Genomic DNA, 24,676 nt, shown 5'->3' with positions numbered 1-24,676 from the left:
TTCACTTTATGAATCTGTCCCCTTGTGTATCTGCAGGACCACAGCCAAAGACTTTTCTGGGGCAGATTTATTAGTCTGAGCGCCATACTTCACAAAAAATGGCTGGGCCGCATTCAGAGCCACATTGGAAATCCACAGTGGCTGGGATCTCTGCTAGCTTGGATATCTCTATACCAGCCTCCAGCTCACCAGGTAGATGTGCCTGGGGTTCGTGAGTCCTCCCTCAGGTAGTAAGGCTGTGGGGCTGCAGATGTTCATCCTCGGGCATAAAGCTATGGGTCTATATTGGTGTCTATCATCTGCAACAAATAAGCCAGACCATGGAACTTTAATTACGTGGCACAAACACTCTCATTTAACGAGTAACAGTCTATTTGCTGACAAAACTGTGTTTGTGCAAAGCACTTCTGTGCGTAAGGCAAACACAATTTAGCTTCACTTCACTTGCTGTAACTCTGGATTTCAAAGAAGTTCTTTATTCCAACAGAAGACATTGCGGACAAAACTCTATTACACGAAGAATTCCTGCTGGGGAAATTCTCCAGATATAATGGATTTCTCTGAAGCGTTTTGAAACATCAGGGAGATCCTGGAAAGGTTTTATAATTCTGTTTTGATTCCACTGGCTCCTATAAACAATACATTTCCTGTATACTTGACACTTGTCACTAAAGAATCCCCATTCTTCCTGAGTTTGCGTTACAATTAATCCTCTTTTAAGCAAATCACCACAGGCCAGATGTCCTCAGCAAAGCTTAAAAACATTAAAATGCATCCTACCCTTCCTTTCCCTTCTATGATCTGCATTCACTCTGACAAGACTGGGGATTTATGGCCAACAGAGATTTACATATCACAATCCACAGGATGCCGCAGAAGTAAAACTCAAAAGCAGAGGCTGAAGCAACAGCATGGCCCCATTTGCTTCTCCTTGGCCTATGGTGGTGTAACTAGGCTTTGCATCTCTTCAGTGAGCATGAGCACAACCACGGCCTTCCAAGGAAGAAGAGAGAGAGAAATGAACAGAGTAAAGACATTTCAGGAGCACAATTCCAAAAACACCGCTACAGTCTAATAGGAACATAACAACATACACCTGCAAATGATACAGCCAACATCAATCTGATGTCTTTGCTCTGAAATTAGGCAAGAAATATTTCAAGTCCCACTGAGAATCTCAAGACATAAATGTCATGACTGTGAAACAAACCAGAGAGCACAGAAAGAAGAGGATTAAATAATTCTGAGGCCCTCAAATATTTTTGGAGGTTTTTCATTCTTATTTTGCCCCACACGCTTACATTCCAAAACAAATACATGAAGTACATGTTTTTCACAATACATCACAACAGATAGTTTAAGCACAGTAATTTGAAATAGCATAACACACAACCTCTATGTTCTATGAGCAATAATGTGTTCAAAAAAGATTTCAAGCTTCTGAAGGTGGAGAAATCCAGTATTACATTCAGATAGTGTTGGAAGTCTGCTTCAGCTCTTCTTGCACAGCAGACCCTCTTTTCGCATCCCCATCTGCATCTGAAAGAATAGAAAAAAATAAGTCCACTCCTAATTAGTATTTCTCAAACCCATAATGTATATAAAAAAGAATTCATCCATTTCCTTCAAAAATATTTTTTCACAGCTGGAAGAGGCACAGCAAATAATCCTTTGAAAGGCCTATAGGAGAAGAATTCCTCCTGCTCAATTTTCAAAGAGTAAAAATAAGTTTTTGGAGGTTGGGTTTTTGATCACATTGTGAGCTGCATGTAACCTTTACATGCAGCAACCATTTGCAGTACCTGGCAGGAATAACTTACCTGTCCTATGGTCTTACTTATATAATCCTCAGTACCTCCCCGTAGACTTTATTTTATTATGAATATGATTATTTTACATAGCAGCTTTGTAATACTTTTTAATTCACAATACAGCACTATGAGAGACATTATAGCCTAACAACAGCATTAATAACAATTTGCACATACATTTTGCTGTTTCATCCATAAACTATAAAAGACTTTAGGGTCATCTGCTAAGCAGGGGATAACAGTGAATATCTGGGTGTGGATCAAATTATATTAACTTCTAATCTTTGTTATCTCACCATCAGCTCAAGAAGAAATGAAAGTCACTTTAAATGAAGATGAGAGGGCAGATAAAGGAAAGGAAGAATCATGTGGCATCCCGCCTATAAAGTATGTCATCTTCTGTGAGAAGCAAACCTGGTTCTCCCCAAAGCAGGGGGAGCTGGTGTAACCAGTGCAGCTTCCACCCTTTGCATTCTGGTTCTCTCTAATCCGGCAGGTCACAGGCACAACTGGCCCAGAAAGGGAGCCAGCAGTTGGACGTCAGCTGAGGATAGATCTAAGTAGGAGTCAGAAGCATGAGAACAACCCTCTTCCACCCCTCCTCAGACTACATAGCAAGTGCCTTATCACCCATAGAGCAGAACATGACCAATTTCTACTTTAATTTTTCCCAGAAGAGCAACTGCAAGATCTTTCGAGGGTTGTCTTCATAGTGCTTGCTGACAGAGATGGCATCAGCTACCTTTCCACCTCAACTTTTCTCACAGCAGCAGCTCTCCTGCTGCAGCTGACCACTCATCATTCTGTACCCAGGCAACACACTCCGCAAGCTTTCCATCTGCTTCCTTTGTTCTTTCCAGAAGAAAAACCTGGTCAACAAAACACTTGCCAAGCAATACGGATTTTTATGTCAGATTCCAGACCTTCAGCTGCAAGAAGTCAGCATAGATCCAGTGAAATCAACATATTACATGTATTTATTAATTTCTCTGCACACCCCATGGAGGGAAGGTAGCCTCTTGAAAAGTAGCAGGATACTATAAGTTGCATCTTCTACGGTGACCCTCTCAAGTGACCCCCAGCCAACTGTGGTGCACCTGCACAAATGGAACACAGGCTAATTCAATGCTGCCCATTTATTGAATTTGGAGTGTTTAAATGCATCATCATCCTCTTACTTTGTCTTCTTTGTAGGCATGAACACATACATAACAGGTCTAATATATATGTATAGTGTTTGTATATCAGTGGAGCATTTTATTTTGTTTTATAATTATTTTACTTCACTCTTCATTCTTGTATTTCATTCATAAGAACGAAGGTGCGGAAATAATGTATATACTACAATCAGAATGTACAATTAGTGTATGAAACTATGAAGAAACTGAAATATTTAATTAAAAATCTGGATTTAAACACAATACCATTGAATAAACAGATATACCGGTGAAATTCACGCTTCGCTGAAATGTGGGTTCCCCTTGAGTGTGATTTTTAACTATGGTCAGTGACAGCACTCAACCAGAGACCTGTCAGTAGCCGGCAAGTTCTCTTCTGGTGTAACTCACCTGAAGCCAAAATTCCCTGCAGGTATAACCCGGGGAAGTCAACGGAGCTGCTGAGAGTCCGACGTCGCAAACGAGAGGGGCGTGTGGCTCCAAATACTCAGTTAAAACCACAAAGAGACATTCAGCCGGATCACCGATCCTGTTACCTGATCTCAGGAAGGAACTGAAGATTAACGATTCCCCTCTCTCAAATCAGCAAACCCGCTATTTTACGAGTAGACTTTGAATCACCCCCCTCTCAGACCAGCATCGCACGTTGTGCCCCCGCGGTGGACAAGGCCCTGCCCGGAGGCTGCCCCCCCCCCCCCCCCCCCCCCGCGCTGGAGGCGGCAGACAGACGGACAGACGGACAGACGGACAGACGGACAGACGGACAGACGGACAGCCCCCCCCGGCTCGGCCTTGTGCCGGCCCCTCCAGCTCCGCGCCGCAGCCACCCGCAGGTGGCGGTGTGGGACCGGCCTGTGAGGGTTCCGTCCCACGCCGCGCCCCGAGCGGGTGTCACGTCACGCAGTTCTCTTCTCGTTGCTCCTGTTGACTATTTCTTACAGCACTTCTGGCTTAGTTTTCTCTTACACCGGGCACCCACCGTAAGACGCATTCCAGTGCGGAATTCCCTTCCGATTTGCTAAAACTTGTGCCTTTTCTATCTCGTTTTCCCTCATCTATGGGCTTTCCTGAACGTGTTTTCTGCAGCGATAAAGTTTTTGGCGTATGGAAAAATTAGACTTCATTATAGTCTCTGCGTGATGCTTCCCGTGGCCTATACTTGGCCGACCTTGGCAGGCTCAAAGGAGATGTAAATTACCGCTCCAGGTTCAATATGGTTAAGACTCCTTCAGGCCAAGGATTTATTCCAGAAGCCTCGATACTTTGAGTACTGCTACAAGGAAGAGATAGTAGTCATAATTTCTCTTCCTTTTCTTTCTCCGTAGATGTGCAGTTGGTGGATATTAAGTCCCCCTAGACCTCATTATCAACACATAACGTAGCGCTGATCTCTGTTGAACTGCATAGGGGTTTAGCCTTCTATATCGCCATGTCAATCAAAGGTACAGAAATGAAATTCCTAACGCAGCAACGCGGCTGTGGTGTCTGTGTGCGCACCTGCTGATCCCCCCCAGGGACCACAGAGCCTTTCGGCCCCACAGGCTGGGGCAGAGGAGGCACTAAGGTCAGCCTAGCTGGGGTACTCCTGCTTCTCCCTCCAAACCACGCGAAAAATACAGTTAAAAGAGTAACTGAGAAGTATAAGGCAGCTGCCCTTCTACGGCTTGAGGCTCTGGTGTGGCAGGGACGGGCATAGGATGGTGTGTGTACGTGGCTCGAAGGGCTGGGAAGGTGGGAAGGTGGGCACAGGCACCTCAGCCATGCCCATGGCTGGGACTTGATCACTGAAGGAGCATGCAAGAAGGTGGAAAGGCAGCGCTTCTTCCTCTAAAAGTCTCTAGGTGGGACAGCAGCAAGGGAAGATGAGAACGTTGTGCATTCCTGCAGAAATTTTGGCAATGTATTGTAATGAGGAGTATACAGCTGGGAGGCGGAAAGGAGCTTCTTCTCAGCTGTAACACCTCCACTGGGAGCCGCAAAGATCGCACACATCTCGGGACCCCAGTTCTCTCACTCGGCTAGATGAGAGAAGGAAATCTCCACCTTCTTCAGTGGAAGCACTGGAGAGAAACCAGCACCCACAGCTTGTCATTAACTATCACAGGGAACAAAAGATTATTTTAAAATCTCTTAAAGCCTTCTAAAATTCCCTTAAACCTAGTATTACATGTGCAGCGAAGAGCATCAGCTTACAAATGTTGCTCAGTTACCATGCGTATGTTGTGGGACTGGTAAGAGGATACAGTGCATCTTTTGCATTTTGGTTACTTTGAATCTATTTCAAACTGTCTGAAAGATACTATTTCTTGATAGTCTCTCAGTGGCTTACCAGTGTACCTCTGTAAGGTCCATATCCAGTTCCAAACAGGGTGGGGGAAAAAATCACAGTTATATTTCCATCAAAGATTTCAAAGCTTTTGAGGAACAGAAGTTAAGCCCCAGAAAGTGCTAGCAGTTGGGAGGGGAATAACTAATCACTTCCATATTTAAGTATCAAATTTAAGAACCTACTTACAGTAGGATTCTTGTATTGTCAATGGAGAAAACTAGCATTTTTGGAGGAAATTCAGATGTTAAACTTATTACAGAGACTGTGTCAGAGCTGAACAATGACTATGCTTCTACCTCAGGCACCTGAGGCAGCAGGAATTCCCGCTTCCTCAATTTTTGATACCTTGTTTTCATAGAAAAGCAACCACATAACTTGTATGATTTTTTTTTTCTACATTAATTTGCATGAGCTTGGGAAAAAGCAGTACAGAAGCACTAATAACTAGACTAGTAACCACAGACTGTGCTTCTTCTGGATGTACTACAGATCACAGATCAGAAAAAAAAAATCATCATGTAGCTAATTTCAGATATGGAAATTATAAACTGTGACTATTGCTATCCCATAGAAGAACATGCCAACATTTGAACTTCCGTTTCACACACTCTATTAGCAGCAGGACTGTGATCAGAAAAAACCCCAAACTTAACAGTAATCCCACCCTCAGAAATCCTCTGGAGAACTTGCTGGTGAGAAACTCCATCCTGAGGTCTGCCAGAAGCTCTAATCAGCTAATATATCAAAGCTCTAGTGTAGCCTGTCTACTCCCCCGATCTCAGCAAGAGATAAAAATAATTCTCATGGGTCAAACTACAAATCTAAGAATAAGCAAGAAAATATGCATTACTACACTCTGCAAGACTGTGAATGGATGATGGTGATGAAGACAATGCTTTGATGCTGCTTCCAGTACATTCTTATATGTATTTCAAATTCTGTGTTTCTTGAATTTAGCATCGGCACAGTAAGCCAGAGGTGAACGGAGGCATGTTGCTTACTTCCATGCTTCATGCCAGGCAGACATGTCACATATTTTACCTTTGTTGGGATTCAAACTGGGTAAATGGTCACTGTAAAAAAAAAAAAGTTAATTTGTCATAGACTGAAATGGCAAACTAGATTTTTAGAGTCAGGAGACATCTCTTCCTCTTTCCATTACAAGCCTTTAAAGGGTCCCACTGTACCAAGCCAAGGAGTCACTATCAGCGTCAGGCTCAAGGAGTGCGTGTGACTGTTGCCTTACAGCTCCTTTTCACCGGTTTTACACAGTTTCTCAGATATGGAGATGGATTATATCTCTAATTACACTTTCGTCTTCATAAGTCTATCTGAGTTAACTTTCTGAAAATATCAGGCTACTCAGCTAACAGCAAAAAAAACCCCAAACAGGATTGTTTCCTGTGATGACACCTTTCTAGTGTCTTGTGCAGAATGAATAGTAATTTCAAACCTCAACACCCAAGAGGCAACCAGTTTTCCATAACCCCAGTTTGCCCGAAGCTATCAGAGTACTGGGAAGCAGCCACTTCTGGAGCATTTGTATTCAAGTGCTTGCCTGAGAATCCTCTCCCATCCCAAGCAAGTAACAGGTAGAAGTCGTAGGATGGTCTATATGAATCCTTCAGTCCTCTTCAGCACTATAAAAACCCACAGATTTTCAGATAATTGCAGGTTCCCTTCTTTAGGAATGCTGCTCATGATATGGGTTAATTTTTTTTTTTTTTTAACCAGCTGCAGAATTCCCCTGGCAGGTGTTTTCATCAAGAAAGCAGCATTATCCCAAGTTGGGACTGTGGTACTTTTACACAGTAAACACAACATTCCTAAACAGGTAGCCAGCCCTACAAGTTTCACTGTAATATTACTGCTCAATTGAGCTAAAGCAACCCTGGGATATCCTGTGTGAGCAAGTGGGACTGCAGGAGGCTATAGGTCAATAACCTTGGATGTATTTTACACAACAGATCAAATAGCTGTATATTGTCCCTGAGGTGGGCAAGATTAAGTCAGATAAGAGCAATGGCTGTGGTCATGCAGAGCTTCAAGATTCTGTTCCAAGTCCAGGCTTTTTGGAAGCCAGTGATTAAACACTGGAAAAAATGTGAAATGTTTCTGATAATTAAAACCATTTATTCAGTGGGAAAGGGCATGAACTGCATTTTCTTAAGGAAAAGCAAATGTAGAAGGACTACTACCAGCTTGGTTGGACTCCAAAAGCACATCTTCCCTATTAAGGTTAGATGATTCCCATGTGGGGTAGTAGACAAAGGGACTCTTGTTGGTTGTTTGCTTTCTACGCTTATTTACCACATATAATGAAGTGTGGCATAAATGAAAATGAAGCGGTACGCTGCAGAAATTTTCTTAGTAGGTATTTGGGTGGTCAAAGTCTCGTGGGGGGCTTGCAGTAAAAGTTAATTCTGGGGCAACCTTTGCTTTGCATAATGAGCGCCTAAACAGCTGGAGGTCTATCTGAAATCTGGATATAGCACTCCAGCAGCTTGAGGACCATCTGCAGTTACTTTCATTCATGTCTTCCTCTTAATCATCTTAATGATTAGCTAGTATATCATCTAGTGGAAATGCTAAAATACCATAAGCCATAGATTCTGAATTAGCAATTCCTGCATCACATCAGTAATTTATATTTAGTTTATAGCAGTGCTTTTAAAAACATCTTTTTAGAAAGATGTCCAGTTTAGATTAAGACATAATGAGGCAGTCTGTTTAAATAACTTGAAAATTATTTCAAATCTCTGTCCAAATACAAATGAAACTGAACATGAACACTTTTGGAGCACTGAGGAATTTAGTCACCTTCTTTACACCCTGTTTCTCTTTCTCTACATGTGCTTATAAGTGGAGACAGCTCAGATTAAATCTAGATTTAAACTCTATGTCTGGATCTGAATATCCTGTCTCAAATGGTACAAACCACAGTCCCAGATCCAAACATCCAAGAAAAAAAAATATTGGATCCTAATGCAAATCCTGGGAAGCTTGAGGAGTCCTAAACCAGCTCGTGAGCGAGCAAGTGTGAGCTGAACCCTGACCCACATATGAGCTCTGGATTCCTGGGTTATTTGCACAAATCACTCCGTATAAAGTAAATTTTTATCACATCTGGTTTGGAAAGAAGCATGCAGAACCCAAAATGCAGCAGTCCCGGAGTGAGCACCAGGCATAACTGGCCCTGCAGGACACAAAACCTCTCAAAGCCCAGCTATGGGAGGAGGCAGCATGGTCACTCTCCCACCCCAAAAGCCAGCCCCTGCCTGCCCCGGCGCTGGGAGAGCCAGCAGATCCGGTCCCTTGGCTGAAACACAGCCTGCCCTTACAGGGGGGAGACCGCAGGCAGACCTGGCCACCCCCCTGCAAATCCGGTTTCCCCCAAATCAGTGTCCTCGGTGTCACCTCCTGAGGCAGGCTGGCTGGCTTCAGGATGGCTCTAAGAGCTCTGGGCTGTTCTCCCACCTGGCTCAGCATTGAACGGTCTTACCTAACCTACATTCAGTGCCAAGCAGTTATCCACAACCTATTTCCATCTCCGCAGACATTGCCACAGGCATACTTGCCTTATGAAAAGAATTCACCATTCAGACATCGCCTTTTTCCTCCACGGCCAAAATGCCTCTCTCTTGTCTACCTGAAAAGGTAACTAACCACGGAACAATCATCATTTTAAAGGGTTCAATAAAGATTTCAGCTCGAGGAACAGCAGTCTGCAAGGAAACGGGTATGATATAGCTTGCATCAGTATGCTGATGAAAAATAATTAAGAATATATTACATATATCATTTATATACATGTACCATTAAACTGATTGTGCATCTTCAAAACCATGCAAACAGAGGAGTTGTATATACCACTCAAATAACTAGACAAACAGCAGAGGTATTTATTTGAGAAGAAAGCCAAGCAATCACCTCTATCCAGAGAGCAAATGTGGAGGTATTCAATTCTGGTTCTAACTTCTGACCTGACAAATTTGGATGGAAAGTTTGAGGGCAAAAGGAATTTTTCCACAACAAAAAATTTCAGTTCTCAAAAACATTGTGTTGTTTCAAAACTGTGGTGGGTTGACCCCAGCTGGACGCCAGGTGCCCACCCAAGCCACTCTGTCACTCCCCCTCCTCAGCTGGACAGGGGTGAGAAAATATAACAAAAGGCTCGTGGGTCAAGATAAGGACAAGGAGAGATCACTCAACCAATTACTGTCATGGGCAAAACAGACTCAACTTGGGGAAAATTAACTTAATTTATTGCCAATCAACCAGAGTAGGGTAACGAGAAATAAAACCAAATCTCAAAACACCTTCCCTCCACTCCTCCCTTCTTCCTGGGCACAACTTCACTGCCAAATTCTCTACTTCCTCCCCAACAGCAGCGCAGGGGAATGGGAAATGGGGGTTGCAGTCAGTTCATCACACGTTGTCTCTGCTGCTCCTTCCTCTTCAGGGGCAGGACTCCTCACGCTCTTCCCCTGCTCCAGCGTGGGTCCCTTCCACGGGCTGCAGCCCTTCAGGCACAGACTGCTCCAGCGTGGGTCCCCCTGTGGGGTCACAAGTCCTGCCAGAAAACCTGCTCCAGCGTGGGCTCCTCTCTCCACGGGGCCACAGGTCCTGCTGGGACCCTGCTCCAGCGCGGGCTTCCCATGGGGTCACAGCCTCCTTCGGGAACCCACCTGCTCCGGCGTGGGGTCCTCCCCGGGCTTCAGGTGGAGATCTGCTCCCCCGTGGACCTCCCTGGGCTGCAGGGGGACAGCAGGACAGCCTGCCTCACCAGGGTCTTCCCCGCGGGCTGCAGGGGAATCTCTGCTCCGGTGCCCGGAGCACCTCCTGCCCTCCTTCTGCACTGACCTGGGGGTCTGCAGGGTTGTTGCTCTTACATGTTCTCACTCCTCTCTCTGGCTGCAGTTTCTGTGCCGCAGCAACTTTTTCCCCCCCTTCTTAAATCTGTTCTCCCAGAGGCACTACCACCGTCACTGATGGGCTCAGCCTTGGCCAGCGGCGGGTCCGTCTTGAAGCCGGCTGGCATTGGCTCTGTCGGACACAGGGGAAGCTTCCAGCAGCTTCTCACAGAAGCCACCGCTGTAACCCCCCTGCTACCAAAACCTTGCCATGCAAACCCAATACAAAAAACTATTTAGAAATTATTTTAATTGGAAAGAAAAAGTTGAAAATGTTTAAATAATAGCAAAGCTATTTTCTTTCTGTAGGTTTTGCTACAACTTCCCTATAAATCCTCACTCGACTTCAGCAACCCATTGATATATCCACAACCAGCACCTTCTATTTCTCTTGCAAGTTCAACTCATTACCAGTCCTCATCACTTGACCAAGATAATTTCTTTGAGAGTTCAGTCCTGCAAATTACTGATATTCTGTCCCCAGTCTACAAAGCACTTGGGCAGACATTTGGCTTTAGTGAAGCTACCATGGCTTTAGTGAAACTGCTCATGGAGTTAGAGTTAAGACTTGAGCACTGTTTTGGATCAGGGCCAGAGCAGGTTTTTCTTTGCAGGATTAAGTCCTAAATCTCCCTCCGTAAGTGATTCAGTTCCAGTTCTTTACCAATTGTTTTGTTCTCTAAATTTCTTAATTTGCTTTTATCTTTTGGATGAAAATCAAGGCCTAAGGCCTGATTCACTCATATATTGTTGCTTTTTTACATGAGCATAACAACTTCAATGAAGTGTCTTAAATCAAATCTGGGAAAATTATTATCTGGGTGAATGGATGTGTTTATGCACTGCTAGTTTCAGACAGCTGGTCACTAGGAAAAAAAGTCTTTCCCATTGCAGATCCTGCTGTACAGTTGCATAAAACTATAGCAAAGTATAATTTTTCTCCTCTGTGATGAAAGAAGGAAAAAAAGCACAGGTACTTTGGCAACAAGATAAGCACAGGCTCTTCCTGACAACAACCATAAACCAAGAGGGCTTAAACAAAAAAGAGGGCAAAGGAATTCAAATCCATTAACATATTCCAATAAGCTTTAGAGGCCTGCATGATTATGGGAGATAATAATCTTTTAGATGCAACAAGCCTTTCAAAAACATAAATTCACAATATTTCTGGCAAAAATCACTGGGGTGGAAATCTGTGGTACGCTAGGGAATACATTCTCATTGAAGTGTGAGGTGCTGGAAAATTTTTTTTCCTTTACTCTAGTTGAATTCAAAACATATCGAAGTCAGCCCTTCACATTGCTCTAGAATTCAACTCCCACGCAATTTTACCATTTTCTCAGTTTAAAATTATTTGACAAAGTTTTCTGAGTAATATCTTATAATTTCCACAGGTTACTATACTTGACACCATCTTATTCCACATTGATGGGCAAAATCTGCTGTTTCCCTGCCTCCTCGAAAGGATGCAGAATAAGAGAAGCAATCTTTTGACTTCCATGGAGTCTCTCTCCATAGCTCTGACAATAGCTCAGTCTGAACTTTGTCATGTGAGTGAATTTGCAGCTCACAGCAATTTTTGCAGTTAAATAGAGCAGTAGAAAGTAATCACATCTCATTGCAAAACTGGTCAAAGCTCGTCTCAGAAAGGCTGTGTAATAGAAAAACTACATAAGAAGCAAAGCAAATCCCTTCAGAGTCAATCACGATTTAGGGAAAGTCCATCATCTGGCAAAACCTCCATTCTTTATTTATCAGCTGAAATACATCTTGGCTAATCCAGTAAACAACAAACCCAGCTCAAGTTAACTTTAAGACAAATGGTCCTAAAAAGATTGTTCCCATTTTCATCTCAATAGCAGTGCTAGAATTTTAAATATTTGGTATTTTTACTATAAATACAAATTGCTTCTAATGTACTAAATAATGCATTAACACTGCCTTGCTTTAGTATGTTGGGCGCTTAGTTGCTCTTTTTCAAAGTATTATTACTTGACTATCCTACAAAAAACAGGTGGTTGCTGTGCAAGTGTATCTAGGCACATATTTCTTGGAGGAAAGAATGCTTCTGGCTAAAGTCAATGTAATTAAGGACTTTCACACATGATCCCTCAGACAAAATCTGCTTTGGTGGAAGTTAATGCTAGGATGCACGTTAATTCTTTACTGTCAATATTAATATAATCTTGTTCATATTGTTCCTTCAGGGTGTGTTTTAACAAAAACGTGCAGTGACGCAACCTTCAGCAAGGAAAGGAAGCTGAGCTGGCCACGTAATAGGTGTCTTTTAAGAGTTAGTGAAATATGTCTCATTGCACATCAGTGGTATCCTGAATATTTCGATTGGTTCCACTGTCAGCACAAGTCCCTGACTTTTGGAACAAGGAGGCTACGGCCTGAATGCAGAGAAGCTGCGTATTAGCTACATTTATACTCATTTGCCAAGATATTAGAAGATACACTTCGTGTTGCTGCCAGATGGCTCCCAGCTGCCTTTTGGTGGAACCGGGACAGGCTGCGACTGCTGGTGCGTGCCAGGGGCTCGCCTTGACTTGCGTCAAAATACATCTGGACATGCACTCAGCCTGGAAGCCTAAAAACTATTCCCAGGTTCTGGAGTCTGGGTGTAGCCTAATTTAAGCAGAAATAAAGAATGGATCCAAAAATTTATTTAGAAGTCTGAATTTCCATTCATGTTCTTTTAAGAACTGTAATTAAATATCTAATTGTCTTCATGTCCCTTTCTACAGGAAGATGTTACAGAACATTGCTGTGTCACCTTTACCAGGTGTGACTCCTATAAAGCAAGCTGCTGCCCTTCATAGCAGCCACAGTTCCCAAACTGATTTAAATCATCTCTCTGTTTAGAAGATATTGTATTATTACAGTCTTTTCTGTACAGATTCAGATCAAATATGTTTTGCGTGCTGTTTAAATACATTACATAAAAAAAAACAACAACAAACCCACAACAAAAAGAACTCACACAATATGAAATGCCAGAATTAATCTATCCAAAAGCCTTCCTAATTCACCTTCACTGGGTGTATACTCAGTGATACATTTCTTAATTATATGATGTAAACCATTATTTTCCCCTTGGAACCCAGCCTTTCCCGACAAGCCTTGCCGTGAAGGACTTTGCCATTGTTGCAGATAATCCACCTAACCAGCACATTCTTCCCAACAACACGTTCCCGAAGCCATTAAGACTAATTAATGCTATAAGTAACCAAGCAAACATGCCTACTGGCAGAGATCACTGCTTCAGGACTGGATTTCGTAGTCCCTGCAAACGTGAGCTCTAACTGAAGGGCACCACTAAGGAGCAGTGCAGCTGCAAAAGACTTACATCAAGGTCGAAATTCAGCCCTCTGTCTTCAAAGCCAGCCTGCCTGCATGGTCACACACCTTCCCTTTCCCAGCTGGGCTAAGGTGGTACAGCGGGACCCTCTCCCTTATTTCTGTCCCTTTTACGAGGTGCACAGGAGGTAGTGGGGGCCGCTGACAACCACTTTCCCCAGCACATTTGTTTGCACAAGACTTGTAGCTTGTGCAGGGAAAAATCTCCACACAGCAAGAACTCCAAGGCCCACGCCAGAATCCCACAGTGAGAAAAATACCACGTATCCATGTTTCCACTTACCAATACGAAGAAAAGTTAGAAATCCGACGAGCTATAAAGCCGTAGAACTAAAAGCACTACTAGCTTTTGAAACTTCCCTTCGGAGAACCAGTTTCCAGTACATTTTTCCAGTAGATTTCTCCAGTCCATCCAAACCTGGTTATAGAAGGAAAATAGTTTTATGCTGTTTCACTTAAGGTAGAAATGAGCATTAGATACAATGAAGGGACATTGCCCATGTCCTACTGCTAGACTGCTGTAGCATGCGCCCACCCACTGTTGGCCCTTTGGAACACAGAACTCATCCAATAATAATCCATATACAGCCCTTGGCCAAGTCTTAACCTTCCAGAAACTTAAAAAATGTCCTTAAAAAGTTGAGATTTTTCATAGAGGAAAAAAAAGGAGTTGATTAATTTTTGTGACTGAAGTTGATTTTACTTAGTAAAAGTTAAAACAGGAAATACTGGAGAGGTAATTTATATCACTGAATAACATTGCTTTCCATTTTTTTTCCATTTTGCCATGATGTACATTTAGAGAAAGATTATATTATGAATTTATCAGCAATTTTTCTTTAATCTCAATAAATGTATTATTTCAAGCTTCAACATGCATCAAATCTATCTTTGCAATAGTATTAAAAATACTTCAAAAATATGCACTTATATTCAGTCACTGAAAGAGTCTCCCCATTATTACTTTGTTCTTGAAGAATTTCAAAACTGCAACAGGCAATCCTTTATGTAATGTATGAAAGTATAGTGTTCAAATATTTAGAAAACATTGGACTTTTCACATTTTCAAACCCTTTAACACTGCCATCCAGGTCTTCAGAATAACCAAGGGGACAATGAATTAGTCCTTTCTCAACAATGGAGAAATGGACGACTCTGGACACATTTGAGTATTTACCTATTTTGAAGGATCAGTGACTAAAAAGAAGAACATGTCCCTTCAAAATACCTAGCAATTGTTCTTCCAACTGAAAGAAAAACTAGTATATTGTTAGAGAAACAAGGAGCTTTAAGCCAAATGTGACTAGACCAAACTTTTTTAGCTGTGGATGAATCTTGGACAGCAAAGCTTTTATTTGATAACTGGATTGTGTAATTTCTGAGAATTGAGAATACTCCATCCCAGTCGGCTTCTATCACAAATATACTACTGGTTTTGGTCATTTATATTTCTTAAAGAGAAAAAGATAAGGGAAAAAAACCACTTTTATCCTAAGAAGCTATCTGCAATTATTTTTATTATTTACTTCATTTATAGGCTCTTGAGTATCCTACAGTCTATCACTAGCAATTGGTGGCAATTTTTCCTATGCATAAACAAAGTGAGTCTTATGGCAATTAGTGCTATCTTTAGAAATGTATGAAAAATATTTTTTCTACTCATGCCAGAAAGTGTGACCTCTTTTTTATGCTACAATCATCATGATTATTGAATATTATGACCATTACAGTCAACTCATGTAGGCATGCAACTTTATCAACAAAAAATACATAAATGCATTGAAATACATAAAATTCAACCTCAGACCACAGAATCCTAGAATAATTCAGGTTGGATGCCACCTCAGCTGCTCAGTCAGCTCAGTCTCCTGCTAAAAGCAGGCTCAGCACTGAATGCAGACCTGGTTGCCCACAGCTTTCTTCAGCCGGGTTTTAAAAGTTCACAAGGACAGAGTCCACAACCTCTCTGGACAGCCCTTTTCAAGGTCTAGTTGTCCTCAGGGTGATGATTTTTTCCCCCTTTATGTCAAGCTGGAAGCCTACTGCAGGTCTCCCATCCAAGTACTGACTTTTGGGGTCTAACCCTGCTGAGCTTTGAGGTCAGACAAGCTCTGGTGGGTTCAGGGACATGTGACCATGCGCCACGATGTGGAATAACTCATAAAGTTGGTTGTCATCCTTGCACAGGGCTGTGCTAATCTCTATACTCTTCCAAGTTTAGTAAATGCATGCTAAAATGAGCTACAAACAAAGCAGTCACCTTATCTGCTCTGCACCACCCAGCCATGGGATAACAGAGCCCAGATATTGTGCCTTATTCAGTTCATGACAAATACAGGGGATGAAAATTACAATTATGTTCTAAAATATTGAGTGTATAGGTTAATACTACCATACAATAGACTAGGTCATCTAGAAATAAAAACATCCTTTCTGCATTTCAGTGATTGTTACAGTCATTACAGAAAAACCTTAGAGGGAGACGTAGGACTTTGGTTTTAAAGGTGGTACTTAATTGCAAACGTTGTTGTCTGAGACCAAGTGCACCAAACGAAAAGGCTTTTAGTAAATATCATTCAAACTCAGTCACTGAAACCCTACTGTAAACAAGTATTTCCAACACTTTTTTCAGATATTCCCAATTCATTGCATTGGATTGGCACAGCTTTTCAGAGTTCAAGTATTAAACCAGGCAGACATAGGAGCTGAAGGTTCTACCCACCCCATTTCTTTTTGGAAACGCTCACTCAGTCGCTGCTATTGTCCTAAATAACACGGGGAAAGCATTTCTTGTTATGATTTGGCTACAGAGCTCCAATGCTGTTCTGCTAGTCTCAGCAGTTTGAAACCCCACACCAACAGATTACAAAGAAGCCATTAATGTCTGGTCTTTTTTTTTGCTTTTTTCCTATGTATTAAATGAAAATATCCAAAGAGCTTTGGTACAGCCCCTATCTAGAAATTTCTTTCCTGTGCCAGGAGCTGGCTGGCTATCAGATTTCAAAGCCTTGCACTGCACACAGTATGCAATGATCCTTTTCCAATCAATTTGGGGTTCGTATGTAACAGCCATTTGTGGTTTATGTAGCCATTAATAAGTATTTCTAGAAGTCTGCATCTCTACATGCCATCTCCTTACCTGGCATGCGAGTGGAAAGACACCTGGGGGAGTTATAAGTCTAAACAGGCAAAGGGATTAATTCCAAGAAATAAATTTGACATAAGGAAGCTAAACAGCTTTGCTCCCTTTGTAAGCAGTGATCAAGAGATGCTGCTGTTAAGAGTTATATGAACCAGAATTCAAGCTCTGCAGGTGTCCTGAATTACCTGGAGGACTCCTTCATTTTTTGCACTGACAACAGGGCAGCACTCAAAAAGGTGAGTCTCTTTTCCTAAAATAAAAGCCCTCCAAAATAATGAGCCCACATCCCCAGTTTTGGTTTAGGTTTACAGGGTAGAACTATTGCAATGCTTCTTTCTTCTTTTTATTTTGAGGTATACATTTTGTTAAAATATGGAGTTTTTTCAAGCTGAATTATACATGGAAAGCAAGATTTAAAGAACAGACACATTTCTAGTGTTAGTTTTTCTCTGCAAATTTTTGATCACTTAAAACAACCTTCCAATTAGTCATGTGAAAAATGAACAAAATCAGGAACACTCTTAAAAATATAGGATAAGCGTTCAACACTTGGCACAAATCAAAGAAAGGAGGGATAAATTTGCACCCCATTAGGGAAATTTCCATGCATAAACACTGTTATGTTAAGAGCTCCCTGTATTTCTTCCATAGTGTTAGTCTAACAGCTTTTTGATAGTTCAAAGCTGCACCTACACCAGGTTTCTTTAATTACCATTCAGAAGCAGCTCACAACCAATTAGTTTCTTTAAATTTCTTGGTACCATCAGTAACCCGTAACTCAGTTGGTGTTTTAACATGGTAGAAGGGCTGTAAAGAGTAGGTAGATTGCTTTCTCTCTTGGAAGCCAAACATTTTTACATTGGATTATTTTCAGAGGTTATTTTTAGTTTGGCTGGATAGTTAGCAGAGTTTTAGTGCTTACAAGATTAATATAAATCAGGGAAGAAGGTGGCTTAATGATGCAGATGGCACAGGGCCATGGAATGCATACACTGCCTGCCTTAAAAAAGACATAAAAAGGCATTCCTCTCACCATGGCATCCCCAGAAAACCTAAAAGGGAAAATATCTTTGTTTTGTTTGAAATTCAGCCTAGGAATTCAGATTTATAAATACAGACTGCTAGTTTGTGCCTTTTAAGAGGTGCTACCCTGAAACCTACGTTAAATAGCTGTGTGCATCTGGACATGGTTGTTTTACTGAAAGGCTCGTGGTTGCCAGGGCAGTAATAGTGGGGTTTAGCACCGAAGACAACAGTGGACCTCCTTAAAACAAAAGCTGTCTCCCCCATTCAGGCTCAAGAAAAGGAGCAATCAGGTCCTTTATGTAGCTGCTGGTGATGGTGGTGTCTGCCTCACATCTTGTAATAAAGCCAGGCAGATTGTAGTTCACAATTACAGTGGTTAGGTTATCTTTTTTTTTTCAATTTTTTTATTGTAAAAGCTGGAGGTAGACAAAACTGGGACTTAAGAGAGACAAAGAGATAAAGTTTTTTGGGTGAAAAGCTCTCAGGAATGACAATTATGAAGCTTTCCAGAACGCTTCTGTTGTGGCTGGAAAACAAACCATTGTCCATAGACCAAAACTGTGTACAAGTTGTACCATAAATATATGTCATTTTTATAGGTTTCTCATCTTCTGTAAAAACAAGAATGAAAGCCACAAACCTGCCTGGTAAGGCACACATGTAGAATATGAATGCCAAATTTTGAACTCCTAGAGAAAAGTCCTGCACGTCCAGCTGCGAGGCAGTCACTTCTTGGGAAATACACTTTATAGGAATGCACTGTGAGAACCAAACCTTCAAGAGTTCAGCTGGAAATAGGAGTTATTTGACCAAAAGTAAACAGCTCTGTCTGAGCTACTCAACTGAAATCACCTTACAGTTAATGGAAGAAAAAAAAAAAGTTGCGCTAGACTCAATGCATCTCACCAAAATAGGTCACTGACTATAAGAGGAGATAGGACAATATTGTATGCAAGACGGATGGTATGGGCTACGTCAGTTTGGCTGTGTCCTGGTTTCAGCCGGGATGGAGTTAACTGTCTTCCTAGTAGCTGGTACAGTGCTATGTTTTGAGTTCAGTATGTGAAGAATGTTGATAACACTGATGTTTTCAGTTGTTGCTCAGTAGTGTTTAGACTATAGTCAAGGATTTTCAGCTTCTCATGCCCAGCCAGGGCACCTGACCCAAACTGGCCAACGGTGTATTCCATACCATGTGACGTCCCATCTAGTTTAGGAACTGGGAAGGGGGGGGAGGCAGTTTTTTTTGGCCGCTCGGGGACTGGCTGGGTGTCGGTCGGCGGGTGGTGAGCAATTGCCCTGTGCATCATTTGTACATTTCAATCCTTTTATTACTTACTGTTGTCATTTTATTAGTGTTATCATTATCATTATTAGTTTCTTCTTTTCTGTTCTATTAAACCGTTCTTATCTCAACCCAGGAGTTTTACTTCTTTTCCTGATTTTCTCCCCCATCCCACTGGATGGGGGGGAAGTGAGTGAGCGGCTGCGTGGTGCTTAGTTGCTGGCTGGGGTTAAACCACGACAGGCTGCTCACTTGGAAATATCTAATATGGAACAGGTATTTACAAAATACTAGATCACGGTTCTCTGAACATCAAACTGGTATGAGATATGTCAGATTAAGCATCCACTAATTAAATCACTCAAAAGATGAATACTGATTCAATTAACAGTGATTTTAGACAAGAGGTGGTGTTTTCAAAAGCAATGGACAACTCTGGGTGCCTGATTTTCAGAAGATGTGCTTACCAATTCTTCATGAATATCATGACCTCTTAAAGAATTCCCAAACAGACATCAAACAATTTGAAACACAACTATCTTCTAACATTTTTTGACCAAAACTCTTAGGTAAGCAAATGATGAACTCTTATGTTAGTACTAATATTTACAAACATTTATGCTATTTTCATCGGAGTTACATTACTGAAAAGAGATACACTGTCATTCTCTGCTTTGTGCATGACACTTTCAAATATGTTGACGTCTCCTTGTTCTGTTGCAAGGACAGCAATGAGCTGTTGTTTTGGTGTTTCAGTCTGGATATGGAACACAACAGAAAAGTCTTAATCTTTCTTTGCTACAAGGACTTCAGATTACCTTTGTCCTTAAACAGATGCAAACAGGAATCATCTTGACTGTGGAAAAAGTACTGGTCCTTGTGTTTAAGAATCCACAGTATAAATTTAACTAACACCGGCCAAAACATCGTAAAATTCTTATAACTAAGCTATTTCACTTGATGTATTCTTTCTCAGTGCCCATTTGCTGTGCACCTGTACACATGAAATGGCTGAATGACTATCTTATGTGATGTTAGAGGAAACATGCTATTTCATTCCCAAGGAAGAAAACTCAAGTAACAAATGAAAAAACAATGTACCATTGCATAGGATGTTCTTTAATCATGCAAGGATATTGCAGCTATGTTCATTGCTCTAAATTATGAGTTTCCTGTATGGGTTTTTTTCTGGATAAAGCCAAAACAAAAAGAAATTAAACTAATTTTAAGTATTAGCTGTAAATATTTTGAAATGAAACATTTATTTTTTTAATCCTTTGTCTGACTGGAGCCCAAAACATTTAATGGATTTTTAAAAGACATTATTATGATGATGATACCATATTAATTAAGGGTATAGTACAGGCATTAGTGGATAGTGTTCCTTAAGGAGGACTCTTAATTGTATTCCTGCTATCCCACTATCAGTCAATACTGAAAATATGAGCAGCTTAAATAAACTAGCTACTGCTTGGTTAGTTAATCTCCATAACAATGTTACACTGCTTTCCATGGGATTGGTGTTTATACGAGGATGGGAAGGCTAGGTGAAAAACTAGAGACTTAATCTTAGTTATTTCTTTCTGCTGTTTTAATTGCTGCCGTTTTATTGAATCCTTCAAGCTTTGCCTTCAGTTGAACAGGGAGTCCATGGGAATTTAACATGTGCTTAAAAGATTTCTCAAATTATGGCATTACTAGTTTTTCAAAAAAAGTCCTTTCAGAGTTTCTCCACCTCATAGGATAATATGCTGAGAAATTTGGGGTTGTAACATCTGTTTGTTAACATTGCCTTCTGTTTCGTTGGAGGGTATCTCTGGCTGCTTCTCTCATTCTGTCCTGACAAACTTTTATGTTGGTTTATTAATCACTCATTTACAAATGGTGCCTAAAGGTCTTTGTTGCTGACTGAAACTTTTAGTGCACACATACAGTCTCAGAAACTAGTTCACAGAGACTTTGATAAGTAATATGATAACAGTAATTAGTATATAAAAGCTAGACTGAATAACAATAATGATTTCCAGACAAGGATGGACTATCCACTAGCACCATCACCTCATGTCCTACAGTCACAGAGCAGCACAGGAATGCTCAGTGTCTGAAGGAGCTAATTTCCTTCACCAGCTGTGCCCTGAACAGAGAAGAGTCCGAGGCTGCTTGAATTCCTCCATCGCCTTATACATAAAAAATTCAGGGACAGTTCAAAAAAAGTATTTAGATGACACTAATACATCATAGGAGTCAAGTATCTAAATAGTTGGTGGGTTTTTTTCCTCCAGACCTTGTGCATGAATATTGTGGAGAAAAGTGGCAATATAAATCCCAGGGTATCATTCTCCAAAACAGCACCAAAAAGAAGGAATACACAAGTGCAGTTCAAGGCAAAATTACATAGTTCAAGCACACACTGGTGGACAGAAGAAATCATTCAGCCCCCAACAAGCCCTGGGTACGTGAATCAGATCTGAGTTCACAAGACTCATGGACGGCAGGTCATCCAGTCCTTGACTGAAAAATGTACTTACTACTTTTCATTCAAGATGTTTACAAGATGCACCACCATCCCATTGACGTGAATTGTGCAGAGGCCATTCCAGTTGTGGAGCACTTGGATGCACAAAGGTTGGTTCTCTACCACGACACGCTCACAGTCCTGGAAGACAACTGATGATGTAGAGAGATGGGGAAGGACAAAGATTGTAAAAATATTAGTCAGCATGATAGGCAGTGGTCATAACGTATTTGTGGGCAAACATTTCCCAAGTTGATTTTAGGGATTATGGCAAGGAGGAATTTGAAGGGCTAGATTTGAAGGAGGATGATGGATTATCTGTATATGATCTCCCAAGTACAGCAGACAGGACAGAGGAAAGCACAAAAGCACATTTCTGGAGAATTTATAAATGTTAATGGATTTTGTAAACAAAATTGCTGTCTCTTACACACAGCAATAGAAATCAGTGAGAAACCCAGGAAAGGATGAAAGTCTGTTTCTCTCTCTCAAAAAAAAGATCTCATTTTTTGTTAATGTAGTGGTCTGGCTAACCTAAAATGAATCATTTCAGTTCTGGATAGCTTAGACAGAAAAGTCAAGAAAATTACTCTCATGGTGACAATTTCTTCACTTTTCCCCCTTTTATCTTTACTCTATCTTTAGCTCATGCTATGTATAGGAGGCCAAGTTGAATTTTTCCTTTTGTTGAAGAGTTCTGAATCCAGCTCTCTCCAAACTCACAAGACTGTACCCTACCCATAAATACCATACAGTTTTGAGGCAGGATGCTATCGTTTTATCACATCAATGTTTTCCTAAATGTAATTAAATATTCTCTGTGGCAGGGACTGCTATGTTTGTCTTCATCCTCACCACAGGGCTGCAGGGTTAGCCCTTTCAGCTATGTCTACGGGTGCTCTCTGACAGCACTGTGTATCCCCATCCTGCTACGTGGCTGTGCCCAGCATTCATACAGTACCTTGCTGTACGTGTTATCAGACCATTTTAGGAAGGACACAGGCTGACGTGTCTATCTGATGTTGGCCATGGTCACATTCCCACAAAGCAGCGTATTGTCATACACTACAAGGACAGGCAGACATGGTTTATGCTAAGGAATAGCCCCCACTCAAGATTTCCTTTGCAGTGTATCCCTGAGCTCATTTAAACCCTGCCCCTGAGAATGGACTGGCATCTGAAGGGCTTGGGTAGGAAGCAAGTCTGGATTTGATCAGGCATGGATAAAGATTCCTGCGTAAAATCCACGACAACCTACCTCTCTCCTTGATACAAGTACAGAACTGTTTGATACAACATGAAACAGCCGCAGTAGAAAGAAATGGGGTATATATTCACACATACATATGTACTGTGGTTGCCAAGACACTCTCCTGTGAAAGGGCACCCCCTGCCAAATCCACTGCTTGGCTTCAGAATGGGAGATGGAAGCGTGGCCTCCTGCCTCTCTGGGCATGCCATGGTGACTGGCACTACAGTGGGTTGAAAGCAGATGTTCCTCAGTCTCACCTCTGCGAACGGGCCTGTATCTCCTAATCCTAGGTCTAAATATCCTCTAAAGTCCTAGCAGTCATTCGGTTTCTTGAAGATATTAACAATGGCAGCAATTTCCCCTTCCCATTCTCTTGATTAAACAGAGGGAGGGAGGTAGAAAAAAGATGAGAGACGTAAAACTCCAGATGTTGTCGACACCAATATCTGGTTCCACCAGAGAATTTGAACACTGAAGCAATGATGAATTACAGTGGGGTCCCTATGGCAATCCAGATTGCAATCATAATACCATTGAGGAAGAATAAGAGCTAGCATTCATTAACATGAATAGCAAATGAATTTATGACAATTTCCATTGGTCCTTTCAAAGAACATGAATACATCTGTAAGAAATTAAGATGACACATCAGTGTAACTCATTCATTAATAAAGTCTGGTATTGCACATTTGTTGCAAAATTTGTCGCAACTGTTACCAGTGGTTTTTAATTTTATAACTGCACTTTATTAAAACCATGACACAAATCTCTCTAGCAGATGAGTACTAGCTAGTTTGCAGACTGTTATGTAGGTGATTTAATTATTAGTCCAAATATACTTTGGTGTAGAAACTGAACTTCATCAGTTTTAAAGCAAGTAGGTATTTAATCATTATGAATATGCACAAGTGAGTTACAGTCACCCTGCTTTCTTTAGGGTTATACAGCAATTAATTTTACATTAACAAACACTTACTTGAAGGATCTGTCTGTGATCTGAGTAAGTGTGGAGGGAGAAATAACAACACCAGAAAAGCAAACTGTAACAAAGAGCAAAACCAGTAATAGCAACATACCAAATTGTGATGGAATCAGTGTAGTCACTGCTGTATTCCCGTGAGCGTGGAGTCACAGCTTGCCCATTTTTAAGGGAAGACTGTCAGGATACAACCTAGTCAATGGCACAGGTGAGAGGAAACACAGATTAGCAGAATTTATGCATTTTAACTGGGGCAATATGAAAAGTATCCATTAGCCATGTGTTATAAAACATGAGTTTATGCTTTACTACTCTACTTAGCAACAGTTCCTACTGAGCTGTGCCTCTCAGCTTTGGACATTGTATCACTGTTAAATATACCTGATAAAAATCTTGCTACTGCAAGAAACCCAAGCTGTGTATTACATGTCTCTGTGCAAATGTGCCAAACGCATACTGAGACAGAAGGCCTGCATTAGGAGACAGCATAGAGGCATTTGCATGTGTGAGATCCACACGATGCTGTGAAGAGCATCCCATGTCCATCTCCAGTGCCCTGTTTTGGCACCTCATCAAGCCAAATGGAACAAAATGTTGAAGCCTGGATTCTACAAGCCACTCTGCAACCCACCTTCAAGTGATACTAATGGGGAAGCTGTAGCTTCCTTGGCCACTCCATTAAGCCTGTCCATGTAAGGTTAAATGCAAACAAATGTTCGCAGTATTGTGGTCTTATTTACTGCATTAGAAATAAGCAAAGTAATAATGCCTGCATCTTAAAAATATGTATTTGATTTTTCTTCTATATAGTGAGGAGGAAAATCAAGAGAAAGAGAAGTTATAAATCCTTAGTGTACACTCAAGAAAACCCATCATTATAAAC

At 41.3% G+C, this 24,676-nt stretch overlaps 1 long non-coding RNA gene and 1 other non-coding gene across 2 annotated transcripts; both read right to left on the bottom strand.

The window, feature by feature from the left end:
• Positions 1-1,273: 1,273 nt before the first annotated feature.
• LOC142041981 (uncharacterized) lies at positions 1,274-23,983 on the bottom strand. The gene is made up of 4 exons (XR_012653594.1): positions 23,891-23,983; positions 21,576-21,714; positions 13,878-14,012; positions 1,274-1,539 (listed from the first exon to the last, which is right to left on the bottom strand). It is a non-coding gene; the product is annotated as an uncharacterized LOC142041981 (long non-coding RNA).
• Positions 15,737-15,836, bottom strand: LOC142042265 (U6 spliceosomal RNA). The gene has a single exon (XR_012653669.1). It is a non-coding gene; the product is annotated as a U6 spliceosomal RNA (small nuclear RNA).
• Positions 23,984-24,676: the final 693 nt, after the last annotated feature.

This window comes from Buteo buteo, chromosome 19 (assembly GCF_964188355.1).
Source record: "Buteo buteo chromosome 19, bButBut1.hap1.1, whole genome shotgun sequence".
Classification (NCBI taxonomy): Eukaryota; Metazoa; Chordata; class Aves; order Accipitriformes; family Accipitridae; genus Buteo; species Buteo buteo.
This window is presented reverse-complemented; position numbering and strand designations above follow the sequence as displayed.